This window comes from Erythranthe guttata, chromosome 7, assembly GCF_056151865.1.
Source record: "Erythranthe guttata isolate IM_541 chromosome 7, IM_541, whole genome shotgun sequence".
Classification (NCBI taxonomy): Eukaryota; Viridiplantae; Streptophyta; class Magnoliopsida; order Lamiales; family Phrymaceae; genus Erythranthe; species Erythranthe guttata.
The window spans coordinates 7,682,929-7,697,582 of record NC_142539.1 but is presented as its reverse complement, the minus strand read 5'-3'; the positions used below and the strand labels follow the sequence as shown (position 1 = coordinate 7,697,582).

The 14,654-nt window shown below is 33.7% G+C and overlaps 1 long non-coding RNA gene across 3 annotated transcripts; it reads right to left on the bottom strand.

The window, feature by feature from the left end:
* Nucleotides 1–6,533: 6,533 nt before the first annotated feature.
* LOC105970235 (uncharacterized) lies at nucleotides 6,534–9,199 on the bottom strand. Of its 3 annotated transcripts, none has more exons than XR_016032198.1 (5): nucleotides 8,472–9,199; nucleotides 7,790–7,858; nucleotides 7,581–7,713; nucleotides 6,796–6,880; nucleotides 6,534–6,647 (listed from the first exon to the last, which is right to left on the bottom strand). It is a non-coding gene; the product is annotated as an uncharacterized LOC105970235 (long non-coding RNA). The 3 variants fall into 3 exon arrangements; XR_016032199.1 differs by having other exon boundaries at nucleotides 8,476–9,199; XR_016032200.1 differs by lacking the exon at nucleotides 6,796–6,880.
* Nucleotides 9,200–14,654: the final 5,455 nt, after the last annotated feature.

Sequence of the window (14,654 nt, the reverse complement as noted above, 5' to 3'; positions counted from 1 at the left end):
AAATATAATGTTTTTTTAGTGATGTATTCACTATTGTAATTTGTAATATAGTAATGTTGTTCAATGTAGAAGGTTATGGAACTTCTCCTTACATAGGACTGATGTTGGAGTAACTAAGATATTACTATTAAAAATTAATCTGTTTTTCAGTACCTACAACTAACTACAATTTCTAAAAGAGTTAGTCCTAAATGCAATTGGTAAGTAAGTTATGGCACGACAACATATTTATAGTTAAACAAAATTAGTAGCAACCTAATATAAATTTGTTCTCGTCATAACCACGTTTAATAAAGCACACTATAATATGGAAATTTGACAACCTCATTCATAGGTTATAATTAAACACATAATAATGTGTACAGCTAAACGGACTACACTTCTTGAATGTTGTTACTAGTAACGTCCTTCAAATATCAACTGCACCATATTTGCCTTGTGCTCATCACTCAAGCAAAACAATATATCAAGATCTTTGGAGGTATCGCAAACGCGATAAGTTGCTTTAAGCCTCTGTTCGAAGGTAAGGTGTTGCATGTTGGCTAGTGTGTCAAAAACTTGTTTCCTAGCTGCCGACACATCTTTCTCGAACCCCATGCGACTCACTAATTCAGCCATTTGGACCTCCATTTTCTCGAAGAATTTTGAAGCCATCTCGGCGTAACCACCGTCGTTGGTGTCACTACGTGATCGCTTCTTAGTCTTTGATTTACTCTTCGTGGAAGTTGCTTCATCAACACGACTAAAAGACATATACTGAGATTAATTGTCTGCATTTGACGGATCCAGTTGTGGAACTTCGTCATCATCGTTGGACATGTGTTCTTTCCCTTTGTTAGAGTTCGACACCAGATCATTAATGGCCTCAGTGAATGCTTCAGCATGCTCCTCGGTGGCACGATCCTTACCAAATATTTGAGCCCAATCCTTGTAAAACGGCCACGATTTGTACCGCATGGAACGGGCATTAACATCGGTCTACGTGCAAACACGGAGCAGCAAGTTTAGCATTAAGAAGTATAAACAATTATAAATGTGGCCCAATTCCAATAATTTATTTCTATTTTTTTAGAAAAGGAATACCTTAATGTAATCTTGCCACACTTGGTCGTCAATGACGTCAATGGTATTGTTCGAGTCATTCCAACCAAATCCGAACCTTGACAACATGGTGCTTAATGCTCCATAATGTTTTTTCGACACGTGTATCTTGGAATGGATATGAGGGGAGGCCTTAAGATCGCTTCCTGGAAACTTTTGAACCATATATTGTTCAAGGGTTCCTAAATAACCGATTTTAAAGCCATTTTCACACTTCCAACCTCTTGACACAATATCTTTCAAACCTAAAATTAACGTTTGCTCTTCAAGGACTGTCCAACAATGCCTGTTGTTGGAGACACAATTTTTGCTTGTACTGCATTTTTTCGGAGCACCAGTACTTTCCATATTACCTGAATTTAATGTAAATTAAACCAGCCATTGTAACAATATAAATAATGTTCAGATTACAGCAGATACAAATGGAATAATAAATCATTACAAATTTAAAACACATTAGTATCCATGTTGCAGTCATACAAAGAAACAATGAAATACATTTAAAGTACGGAATTTGTAGTTTTTTTTTGAACTATCTAGACGATAACCACTGATTGTACATGTTAGTCGCAATTGTATCCCGCCAGATCGTCCACTCTTCCGAAGACTCAACAGTATTAATGTAATCCTCACCACTAATAATGCCTGGATTTTTCCGAAAAAAATCGTCTAAAGTTTCCTCTTCCGGATCGAAGAGGAGACAACACGCCATTACGATCCCATTTTGAACTTTGATGGGGTAATATGCCGGACTACGTAATATGGCCCATCTTGACTTTAAAAGCCCAAAAGCCCGCTCGATGATGTTTCTTGCCTTTGCATGTTTCATATTAAAAAAATTCTCTAAATTTCTAGGTGCGGTTGGACCGTTCGCATATGCATCGATGTGGTATCTACAACCTCAGTACGGTGCGAAAAAACCTTCCCCGTTCGTATAACCGTTATCAACCAAGTAGTAGTTACCTGTAAAGGTGAAGGATTTACTACAGTTGAAATTAACTACGTTTGATCCTAGATAGTGACACTATGTTAACTAATTGACATTATTTGGTACTCTACGAACTAATACTTACCCGTGGGGACTCGAAGACCATTGTCTCGGGTAACTGCATCACGAAGTATTCTACTATCGGCTGCAGGCCCTTCCCAACCAGTAAGTAGGTATATAAATTTCATGTTATCATCGCAAACAGTTAGAACATTGATCGACACATTACCCTTGCGATTCCTGTATCTTGGTTTATCAAGATAAGGAACCCGGCACCCTATGTACGTCCCATCTAGTGCACCAAGACATTCCTAATAAATAATCACCGTAATAACGTCGTTATTTAAACAAATAATAGCTGTGTAAGACAACATTGACATTACATTTTGTATGTTGGTACCTTGAAATGTGAAAAGCGCTCATATTTACAATTTTCGTCGACGGGTTTTGGTGTTAACAATAGCATTTCGTGTAACTTAAGCAAGGCCAGTAGAACGCGGTTAAAGTGCTTGCTTACCGTGTATCCATATCTGTTAAAATGACTCTGAACAACAACGTTTTTTGTGTGATGGGCTAAAATTTGAAGAAACGTTGCGACTTGCTCTGGTATAGACACATTTCTATTTGCTTTAAGACCACCAACAGTTCCTAAAATGTAACACAACTGGTAAAAGGACTGTATGTTCATTCTAATATTATGACGACATGTTACATCGTTCAAACCAACTAGTGAACGCAAATAGTCAAGGTGTGAAGGTGTTCGTCCTACTAAATTGTAAGTTTGGGTGTTATTGTGAGAGCGAGACAATGGACGACGATTTTTTTGACTAAAAATGTGAATAGACATCAAGAAAATTAGCCTGAGATTAAACATGAGTTGATGCAAAACAACAACGTCTTCTTCCTTAACAGCAATTTCCACAATTTCCTACATTAACAACAATACCTCATATCATTATTGTATACAGTAGATACTTATTAACTGCACCATCTCCGATTATTTAGCATCTTATGGATTAAGAACATAACTGAATAGTTGTTGACTAGTAACCTATGTTTAGTAGGTGTATAATTTGGATTATACGTTTATAGAAATCTCAAATAACTTACATTAAACAGTTAAAAGTTGAACAAGTAAAAAAAAACTGTTTAATCTATGAACACAGACATTTCGCAAAGCGATTTTGTATTTACTTAGTTCCGAAATTAGAAAATCTTAGTAAATCGTAACCGTAGAAGCAAATGTAGAAAGTAAGAGTAAATATTATACTTTGTTCAACTGTACACAACAGTTGCAGTTCTTGGCATCAACATAATAATACAAATAATAACCGAGTCAATAACGGACATAAAACAGTAATGGGTGGCATATATTTTGAAGTATGGAATCAACCATGGTTGCAGTATTAATAGCAAAGCAAATACCTGTAGATAATGGCGCAGTAAACTTAAGCTGCTGAATGCCAAATAAGAAACCTTACTGTATTATTGAAAACAAAGGAGTTAAGAAATATATAGCTTAAAAAACAACAAAGAAGAAATGGGTACTGTACTTCAATGTTGCTGAGGAGTTGTTGCAAAACACGAAGCCCTAAATTTTTCATTTCAAGTTGGACGGAATTAAACATAGATTTATATTAAAATCAGAGACAAAGATGAACCTGCGACAATCACGGTCACCGAAAAATTTCAAAACAGATCCTTCCAACGAAAGTTTGGTGCCGACCCGTCTTCGTCTTTGATTCGATATGCCAAAGTACAAGAAATTTTAGGGCATTTTATGAATGTATTGAACGGATTAAACCCTAAAAGAAACAAAAATGTAAAAACTGGAAAGACGATGAAAGATCTGATTTCTTACATGGGGAGGCTAGGGCTGCATCTGCTAAGGGGGAAACAACTGATGTATTCCGTATTTATATCGATTATTTTCGTAATTTAAATATTATTGAGGGACATTTTCGTGAATTCAAGTGGGTCAAATAGTGGGATTACATGTGGGATATACTATTTAGTCAAAATTGGGTGGATAATTAATAATTCAATTGGTTGATTAAAATGGTGAGGCTATTTGTCAAGGATGGAAAATCAACCGAACCAAACATTATACCCAGGAATACAATTCATCCCGTCCCTGCTAATAATACAAACCAAAATGTGAATGATCGAAGCGTTCGACGTCAATGACCGAAGTACGGTTGAAAATGTGAATGTGGTGGAACAGAAGGACGACGATCCGGAAGCAGAGCATAATACGATGGAAAGATTTCACTTTTTTGACAGAAATGATGACAATGTGATTGAACCGATGTCTCTTGCAATGGAATACCCATCGGATGGTGATAATGCGGAGGAGACGAAGGGTGTATTGGATGTCACTACCTCGTGTGTTCATGTGTTTGTTTATTTTTATGTTATTTATGTTTTGCATGGATGACACTAAAAATGTACGTTGTTATGATTTACTTTTAATTATCTGTTGGGGTTGATTCTATATACATTTGGCATTGCCAAACATGTTTATTTGGATGAATAATAACCAAAAAAACATAAACATTAATCAATGATGCAAATGTGGTAAATGAAACATAAACAAACATAACAATCTTAGTGGGATTTTGAATAGCATACTTAATACTGTACATAAATACTTTACACAACACAATGAAATTGAAACTAAACGAACAAATAAATTGATACGAAATTAAACATACAACACTTATTAGCGTATTATCCCAACATTGAAAATTCGCTCGAACTGCTGCTGCTCATTGCAGAGAAAATAAGTTCTGAAGTGGAGGTGAACGAATTATAATCCCAAGTTCAAATCCTATTCATTAAAATGTTTAAAGGGTATCATCGTCAATTACTACATCTGAATAGGGAATCCAACGAACCTACGACGAGATTGATACAATCGGATTCAATGCGCAGACACCCAATCCGGTGAACCAAAGATGAGACCAAATGTATTTTGTGTCAATCCAAATAGTGTATTTCCAAAATGAATTTTGAATCTCATCCCAACCCATCAACCCACCAAAATAGCCCTTAATAGATTATTAATCATATGTTAATAGTTTTATTATAAATAATCTAAAGTGGTAGGACCAAATTGTAGTTTAAGAAATTCTTGAAAAACCTTAATTACCAAACAAATTCCAATTCTTCCTACACCTCTTCCCTTAGCCTGCTCTATCCTCATGCTCCTCCAAATCATCATCATCATCGTCGATGCTTTTGTCATTGCCGGAGAGATCTTCATCAACGAAAGTTTCCGCCGTCGTCAACATCGTCGCCTTTTGTGGCACCCTCGCCATCCAGTTCTTCGTCGGTTTTGACAAGAAGAACATGGAGTTTGAGTTGGTTTTTTTTTTTCTTCTTTTTCTTTTTTGCATTCTCTTTATTTAAAACCGAAACACTGTTAAAAAATATTAAACTAAAAATATTTAATAGAAAATACACAATATTTGTAAACCAACTATACTATAAAATTGCCAAAAAAAACCCTATGGTATTTTTGTCATTTTACCTTGGGTAAGCACCATAAATTAAATGAAAAATTAGTTGGAGATTACTCATAAATATTCTGTATAGCTATAAGGATAAGCGCATTTTGCCATTTTGCTAAAAGTCCTTGGGCCTCCCCCTCTAATGGAACCGCTTAGGAAAACTATTAGTAACGGCAACGCGGTGATTTACATAGCGTAGTTGCACAACTTAGTGATATTAACACTACAAGAAATTTTGGTTTTAGTGACGATTTTGTATGGTCGCTAAAAGTTAGAAAATGGTAGCTAAAACTTATAGCGACCAAATTAAGCTTGGTCACCGGTGGTCACAACAGGGTAGTTACTAAAAGTACTCAGTGACAAGAAAATTAATTGGACGCTAAAAGATGAGATTTAGTGGCGAACTAATAGTGGTCACTAAAAATATAATTATTAATGACCAGTTATTGACTCGCTAATGTAAATTTTATGGTGGTAATTATATTAACATGGTTGCTATAGCAACATATATAGTGGCCATATAATTTTGTTCGCTAAATGATATATACGTATAGTGACCATATTTTATTGTTGCTATAGAATATATATTTGGCCACCACATTTTTTGGTTGCTACATAATATACATATAGTGACGGTATATATTGGTTGATAAATAATATATCTGTTGGTTGCTAAAATATATACATATAGTGACCATATTATTGGTTGCAATAGTTTTTACACAATTGCAGCAATTATTAAATTTACTGACCAATTCAGACCAATAATTAATTGGTTGCATTAATCATTAATGTTTATTTGCAACGGTGGCTGTAAAAAAAAAAATTTTAAATAAAACTAAAGCTTGCAAATTTACACATTATCAATCAAATGTGAATATTATAATTTCAATCTATCATACTACATACAATAATAAATCAATCATTTAAAATAATAAGAAAGATTACTATAATTATTTCATAATAAATTCCACTTCATAAATTGTTAAGCGACAACAAATATGACTTCCACGATAACGTTCTTTCACTTCATCAAACAGTCCAACCTGAAAAAGGGAAAAAAATCAATTAGAAAATAAGAAATCATATGATAGAATCAATTCCAATCATTTGTCACTTAGTAGCACTCAAAATTCAATAATGTATCTGCGCTCAAAATTTAATAAATAATAGTGAAGAAATAGAGATTCTCACCTGAAGTCCAATGCAAGTGCTATAAAAACACCTTACTTTGGAGTCATGCTCAAGTCTTTAATGAGAGCATAAATATACTCAACACCTATCAAATATTAGAATTAAACAAGTTATCGAATGTTAACATAATCGTTTACTATTCGGTTCTATTTCATATAAACATATCCTAACTTAAATCTTATGCCATAACTGACAATCGAACATAATACACAATTTCTATGGCGTTCTATTTACCAAATACAACACACTCCAGGCATCAATTCACATGGTACGGAGTTGACTCGTGTTTGTTTGACGAGTTCTCGAAACAAAGGTTTAAAACAATTGTTTCCACAATTTCTTTGAAAAATCATAACAATTGGTACGATTATCCAAATTGGGAACGTAATATGCCAAATGAAAGCTAACAACTGCATCTACATGTTCACTGAAGACTCTGATCACAAATTATGATCCCAGCATATGCAAAACAGGCCCAAAAGATGATTACAGAAAACTACCAGAATTTCGGATAAATTCTCTTTTCTGGTACAGTTTATTGTAAAATTCATAAGTATTTGCAAAGTTATCCAAATTGGCCAAACAATATACCAAATCAAAGCTGACAACTTCATCTAAAAGTTTACTTAAGAAATATATCCGAAATTATTATCCTAAGATGGTAATAAAACCCAACGAAGATGATTCATCAAAACTGCCCTGTTTTTGGCAGACTCACTACCGTCAAATTCTCATCTCTAAAAGGCTATAAAACTTGCTCGAATTAGAAGCAATTTAACACTTACATGTAATTATCACGGTCCTCGACGACTTTTGTGAAGAGACTGATTCGAAAATCTCACTCCAAACCCTTCGATTTCGGCTCCGAAAACAGGTGCGGCAGAATGTTTACTATTTCTCAGAATTTCGCCAACATAGCTGTCGGGTTAAATTTGGTTATATAAATTGAAGAAATAACTAACAAAGTCTTTCTCAAATAACAAAGTCTTCTCACCTCGAGTTAGCACCAAAAGCAACATCATAGACCAAAATTTTCTTAGGTACACAACCACGAATGACACACCTGAAATAAGAATCCATTAGTTTCTTAAGCTTCACCTTCGATCACATTACTTTAAAATTGTTGCTCAATGTGCATAAGAAAAATTTCAAATAACTAATGACTCAAAGAACTAATGACACATATAGATGCTAACTATGGACATTAAACTAGAAACCAACATTATTTGTTGTCACATTTTCTTCCAAAAATCGTAGCAGGCCGTACGCTTATCCAAATTGGGAAAACAATATACCAAATAAAAGTTCACAACTTTATCTACAATTGTGATGAAATTACTAAGATAACACACCAATAAAAGCCCGAAAAGTTGAATACAGAAAACTGCCAGAATTGTTTTGGACAAACTTGTTTGCTGTCACAGTTTATTTGAAAAATCATAACAATTTGTAGAGTTATCCAAATCGACCAAATAATATACCAAATAAAACCTCACAACTCAATATACAAATCATCAGAAGACACATAACATAAATTATTACTCCAACATAACAAAAACAGCTCCGTATGATGATTAGGCAAAACTGCCCTGTTTTTTGACAGATTCGCTGTCGTCTGATTCCGACCCCTAAAAGGCTATAAAACGTGCTTGAATTGGAAATAATTAAACACTTACTCACAGTTTTCGAGGTCCTCTACGATTTTCGAGAAGGAATGATTCCCAAATTCACACTCCAAACCCTTTGATTTTGGCTCCGAAAACAGATGCGTAGCAGATTTTATTTCCCTTTCCGGCGAGCAGGCTGAAATTCACACCAAATTTCGGCGACCACCGCCGAATAAAACTGCCTAGCACCACCATTAATGGGAAGCTAACTTCTCGAGGTTTGTAACAATACCTTCTATCATCAATACTCCACCGTTAACACCTCCGTTCATTTAATTCTTTGAAGAGCCAAAAGCTGAAGTCCAGATAACGGCCACCATCGGCGACCTCTGCTGGAAATCACCAACACCGGTGTACATCTGAACTCACAATTATTCCAAAGGTGGGTCCTGATCGACGAGATTCATTCTCGAAGGTCTCCAAACTATTATTTTTCCTTAAAACCCTAATGTGAAATTATCTTTTCAAATCCCCAATTATTTTCCTGTAATCAAATCTTCCGAATCTCCTTTATTGAATTCAAAAATTCTCGAACAGGGGTAGGAACTAGGGCTTTGAGAAATTGGGTGAAATAGGCGAATACTTTTGGGGAAAACAAAAGAGGTAAGATAAGAGGGATTTTGGTGCAAACATAATGAAGAAATTAAGAGATAATTTTTTCTTGATTTTCTGTAATATTATGCGAGAATTGGTAGAGAGAAAGAGAACGTAAGGAGAGAGTGAACATAGTAATGTTTTGTGATGAAACGACAGAATGATAAATGGCTGTAATTTTTTTATTATTTGCATTTTCGCCCCCCATCTTCCTTTTATTTTCTTTTCTTTTCTTGATTTGTTTAAAAATTAAACTAGTGACCAAATCGATTTGATTTCCGTAAGTAGTTTCATAGTAACCAAATTCAAGTGGTTGCTAGTAGGGGTGGAAATCGGAACGAAATTTCCGATTTCCGCCGGTTCCGATCCGAATATTTCCGATTTTGGAACCATTTTTTATGATCCGATTTCCGAAATTCCGATTTCCGATTTTTCCGAAAAAAATCGGATCGGAATCGGAATTGTATATAAAATATTCGGAATTTCCGAATTCCGATCCAAAAATAATTCCGAATTTTCCGAAAGTATTTCCGAATAATTCCGAAATTTCCGAAAGTATTTCCGAATAATTCCGAAATTTCCGAAAGTATTTCCGAATAATTCCGAAAATTATTACTATTTATTAATTATTATAAAGTTACATTTTTATTATAAAAGAAATATACCACATCTTCTTAGGCCCACTTTAGCAAAAGCCCAAACCCAATATTTTCCAAGTAACGTGAATCTAAACCCTAATTCTAAGTCATTTCTCTTTCTCTCGTCTTGCATCAGCCGCTCTATCCATGGAATCTATCATTTCTTCCACCAACATCCATTCTTATCTCTGTGAAATCTCCTTTTTCTTCCACCAGGGCCGCCCATTGTTCTTATCGTCGAGCACCGACCACCACATGAGCCGCCCCTCTTTCTCTTCGCGTAGCACGGCCAGCGCTGCCCCTCGTTTTCTCCGCGCAGCATAGCCAGCGCCGCCCCTCGTTCTCTCCACCGAGCACCACCTACACCGCCGCTCATTCGCTCCGGCGGACCGGCACCTCAAACCACTGTTATTGCACCTTATCAAAGTACCTTAAACCAACCCTCACTAGAACAGTTGATACCTAGTCTCCACTATTAGAGTAGAGGTCTAGGCTTCCAATCATGCTGCCTCCCCTATTTCCAATTTGCAACACGATTTGAATTTCTCAAAAAAAAAAAAAAAAAAAAAAAAAGACGACTTTAAGGATTAAATAGGTTGGAAAGACTGCATAATGCCCGTTGAAGGGAGCATTATAAAAGTACAGAGTAAGTAACCCTCTAGACTATAAGCTCCGACCCAAAATGCTCCATCAACTACAAACTGGGACAGTTTGTACCCCTCCGTAACTCAGTCACCGTTAATAACTGCCAAAAACATTAACGGCGTTAGGTTTTCCGTTCAAACCATAAACCTGGATAAAAAAAAATAAAGCTTATATTCCACCAAACGCCTCCCTCCACCAGTACGATTCCGTCACTATTTACATTTTTCTATTCTATCATCTAATTAAAACGTTTTCATTGTTATTCATACCTAAGATTTTACTATTATTGTAGCTGGTTGATACAACTCCTAAGTGGGAGAAATCAGCTCCACAATCTCCACCGAATCTGACTGATTCTCTTAAGCCGCTACAAAAGTCAAAGCAGAATCCGGCGGCGTTGCCATCACCTCCGGCCGTGGCAGTGGCTGAATTGCTGATTAAACCACCTCTTCCTCTCCTGATATTCGAATTGAAATCAGGCACTAAGTCGTCCTGGAAGTTCAGCAAGAAAGCTCCAAAGTTTTTGCTCGACAGCAGGGCTACAACCGACGTAAAAGGAGGCCTCCACCCCAAACAGATTCGAACAACCACCTATGCCGCGGTGGCGTCAAACAGAGAGAATAATATTGCAAGTGGCGCCATAGATGGAGATCAACAACACCGATTTCCAAGTGTTATCGCCAGGCTCATGGGCCTCGACCCATACCCAAATTCATCCAATTTCGAACCGGAAAAGAAGCCGGTGCTCCAGTGATCTGCATCGGAATCGAGAGTCTCGAAGGATCTGTTCCAATCTAGATTCATCCCAGACGACGACAACTTTAATTCCAAGAAGCAAACTCAATCGCATTTCTTACATACTCAGCCAACAGAAGCACATTTTGCAGATCCAAACAATCATTCATAACATAAAGCAAATGTCAAAACTCCACCTCAACGTTTGCAGACGGCATATTAACTTAGGGGTACAAACTGTCTCAGGTTGTAGTTGATGGTCCATTTTGGGTCGGAGCCTATAGTCCAGGGGGTTAACTGTATTTACCCCTAAAAGTAATTACAATATCAAAAGTAATTTGAAGTTTTAAAACTTCTCAAATTTCAAACAAACTTCGACAAGTTTTAAAACTTCTCAAACTTCCTAAATTTCCAACAAGCTCCACTTTTATTAGGTAAACAAACTAATTTTAATAAAGTTTATTTATTTTGGTCATATATGAGAATATGCATATTTGTGTTTCAAATGCTTTTAATAAGATTATTGATTATTGTCAATTAATTAAATGCATTAGTTTATTATTTTTGGACCATAAAAGGCAAAATTCCTCGCTCCTAGGGCCCCATCCCTTGGCCCGACAAGTATTTGATAGAGAAATATAAATTATGGTGACTCAACGGCCCGTTAATGTAGCGGACCCAAACCTGGTGCCCACAAGGAACCAACCCTCATTGGAGTTGAAATCCCCACACTGTGGCTGCCAGGATTCAATCCTAGAACCCTGGACCAACTTACCACCTCCGGAACCAGTTGAGCCATACCCATGCGGGATAAGTTTATTATTCTAATAGTATTCACAATGGTGTGCTACGACACACATCAAATCATTTCGAAAGTTTGCTAAGAATATAAAGATAAACTTTCACAATCTATATGGAATTGGACTAACCATTGATAAAAGACTATAGTGTATTTAAGCGTTTGGTTTTGATCACAATAAACGGAGAATAAATTTTGTAATTATAGTTTTAACTTATTGCACTAACACACCCGACATGTGTTGAACTGGACAAAGTGAACTAATTGTTTCATTACTGTTTAAATATGAAACTGCACCACTTCTAGTTTTCAACATATTACTTACATTTTCATCTCATTTTAGTTCTTTCACCGAAACGAATTTGTGTTTGTTAAAGTTTCCAATTTTCTTTTTCAAAACCACTTTTAAAATTTCTCTCTCCTTCAGACATGATGTGGCTGCTAGACTAAAAAGACTTGACTGTTACATTAAAAATTGTCTTCACTAAAAAAAACATAGACATTTATTTTTTAAAGTCTTCGTTTTCCTAATACATTTAAACATGATTTGACCGCTACAATGTATTTTTTTTTTTGTCTTATTTCAACTTATAAACAAAGATTATTTTCATTCTCCTATTATTCTCTCAAAACATATTTCCCTAAAATAATAGGGGTAATATGCATGACACCCCTCAAACCAAACCTAATTAGATCTAGGGGACAAGCTCAATTAGATTTTTTTTATTAAATCCTTAATTCTGAACAAAAATTGTTACACATCCTTTTAATTTTTTTAAACCCAAAACTATCCTTAATATAATAAATAATAAAATACATTACTCTCATTCTATTATTTTTTCTCTTTCTCTTCCTCTCTATTATTCCGCCGCCCACCTCCTCTTCTTCTCTCTCTTTTTCTCTCTTTCTCTATTTCCACGCCCCACGCCCCAATTTGCCCAACTCCTCATCTTCTCCTCTCTCTCTCTCTTTCTCTATTTCCGCACCCTCTGTCTCATTCACTTTTTTTTTTCTTTTGCTTTCTTTTTCTTTCTTTTTAATTATTAAATCTGAGGTTTTAATAGATCTGCAACGGGACGATGGTGGCCAATTCAGATGCCCTTGTGCGGCGGGTCGATGTCCCTGACTCGCCTTGGCCGGGGAAGTGGCGATTGCATCACGGAAGGGTTGGCGAGATGTGTGCCTGCATATGTATTTTCGTTGTTTTTATAGCAGTGGCTAGGGCTGGTTATGATGAATTCATGGTATGTGTGCGTTTAGTTGCGTATACGGCGAGACGGCCGACGGCGGCTGGTATACGATTGCTAGCGATGCTGGGGTTCCAAATTGCAAAAGTAGGGTTTTGAAAATGACTCTAGTTGTCTACAAGTGTCTAACGACGTTATGAATCGAAGAATCGACTGTTATTGAAAGCTTTTTTTAATGTTAAAAAGAACATTTTTGTGGCTAATTTGACCGCTAGAGTTTGGCGGCAGCTGCGTTTGGCTGCGAGTGTTGATGACGGCTGGGGGTTATTGGCGACTAGGGTTTGATAGTACTTCATAGTAAAACATAGTATACATAGTATACAATAGTACTATACTATAATATATTGTGATATACTATACTCTACTACATAAAAATATGTATATTATACTATACTCTACTACATAAAAATATGTATATTCGATTAAAAAATGAAAAAAAAAGCATGCTTTTGTTTTTGTAATAATAATATAATATTATGTAGAAAAGAAAAAGGAAAAAAATAATTTTAATTTATAATATTGTATAAATGCTAAAATGAAGAAAGAAAAGAAAACGACAAAAATATTTTCTGTAAACAAAATTAAAAAAATATTAGACGTAAAAATGAAACTATTAAATGTAGAACAAATAAAATATTAAATTTGTGAGTGGAAGGGCATTTTTGTAATAAATTTTATAAAGGATGTGAAGCAAATGTTTAGCTGGACTTGTCATTTAGTTCTAATAAGTTTTGTCACCACGGACCTATATCTTAAGGCCCCTAAATTATTATTATTATTATTATTATTATTATTATTATTATTATTATTATTATTATTATTATTATTATTATTATTATTATTATTATTATTATTATTATTATTATTATTATTATTATTATTATTATTATTATTATTATTATTATTATTATTATTATTATTATTATTATTATTATTATTATTATTATTATTATTATTATTATTATTATTATTATTATTATTATTATTATTATTATTATTATTATTATTATTATTATTATTATTATTATTATTATTATTATTATTATTATTATTATTATTATTATTATTATTATTATTATTATTATTATTATTATTATTATTATTATTATTATTATTATTATTATTATTATTATTATTATTATTATTATTATTATTATTATTATTATTATTATTATTATTATTATTATTATTATTATTATTATTATTATTATTATTATTATTATTATTATTATTATTATTATTATTATTATTATTATTATTATTATTATTATTATTATTATTATTATTATTATTATTATTATTATTATTATTATTATTATTATTATTATTATTATTATTATTATTATTATTATTATTAATATTATTATTATTATTATTATTATTAATATTATTATTATTATTATTAATATTATTATTATTATTATTATTATTATTATTATTATTATTATTATTATTATTATTATTATTATTATTATTATTATTATTATTATTATTATTATTATTATTATTATTATTATTATTATTATTATTATTA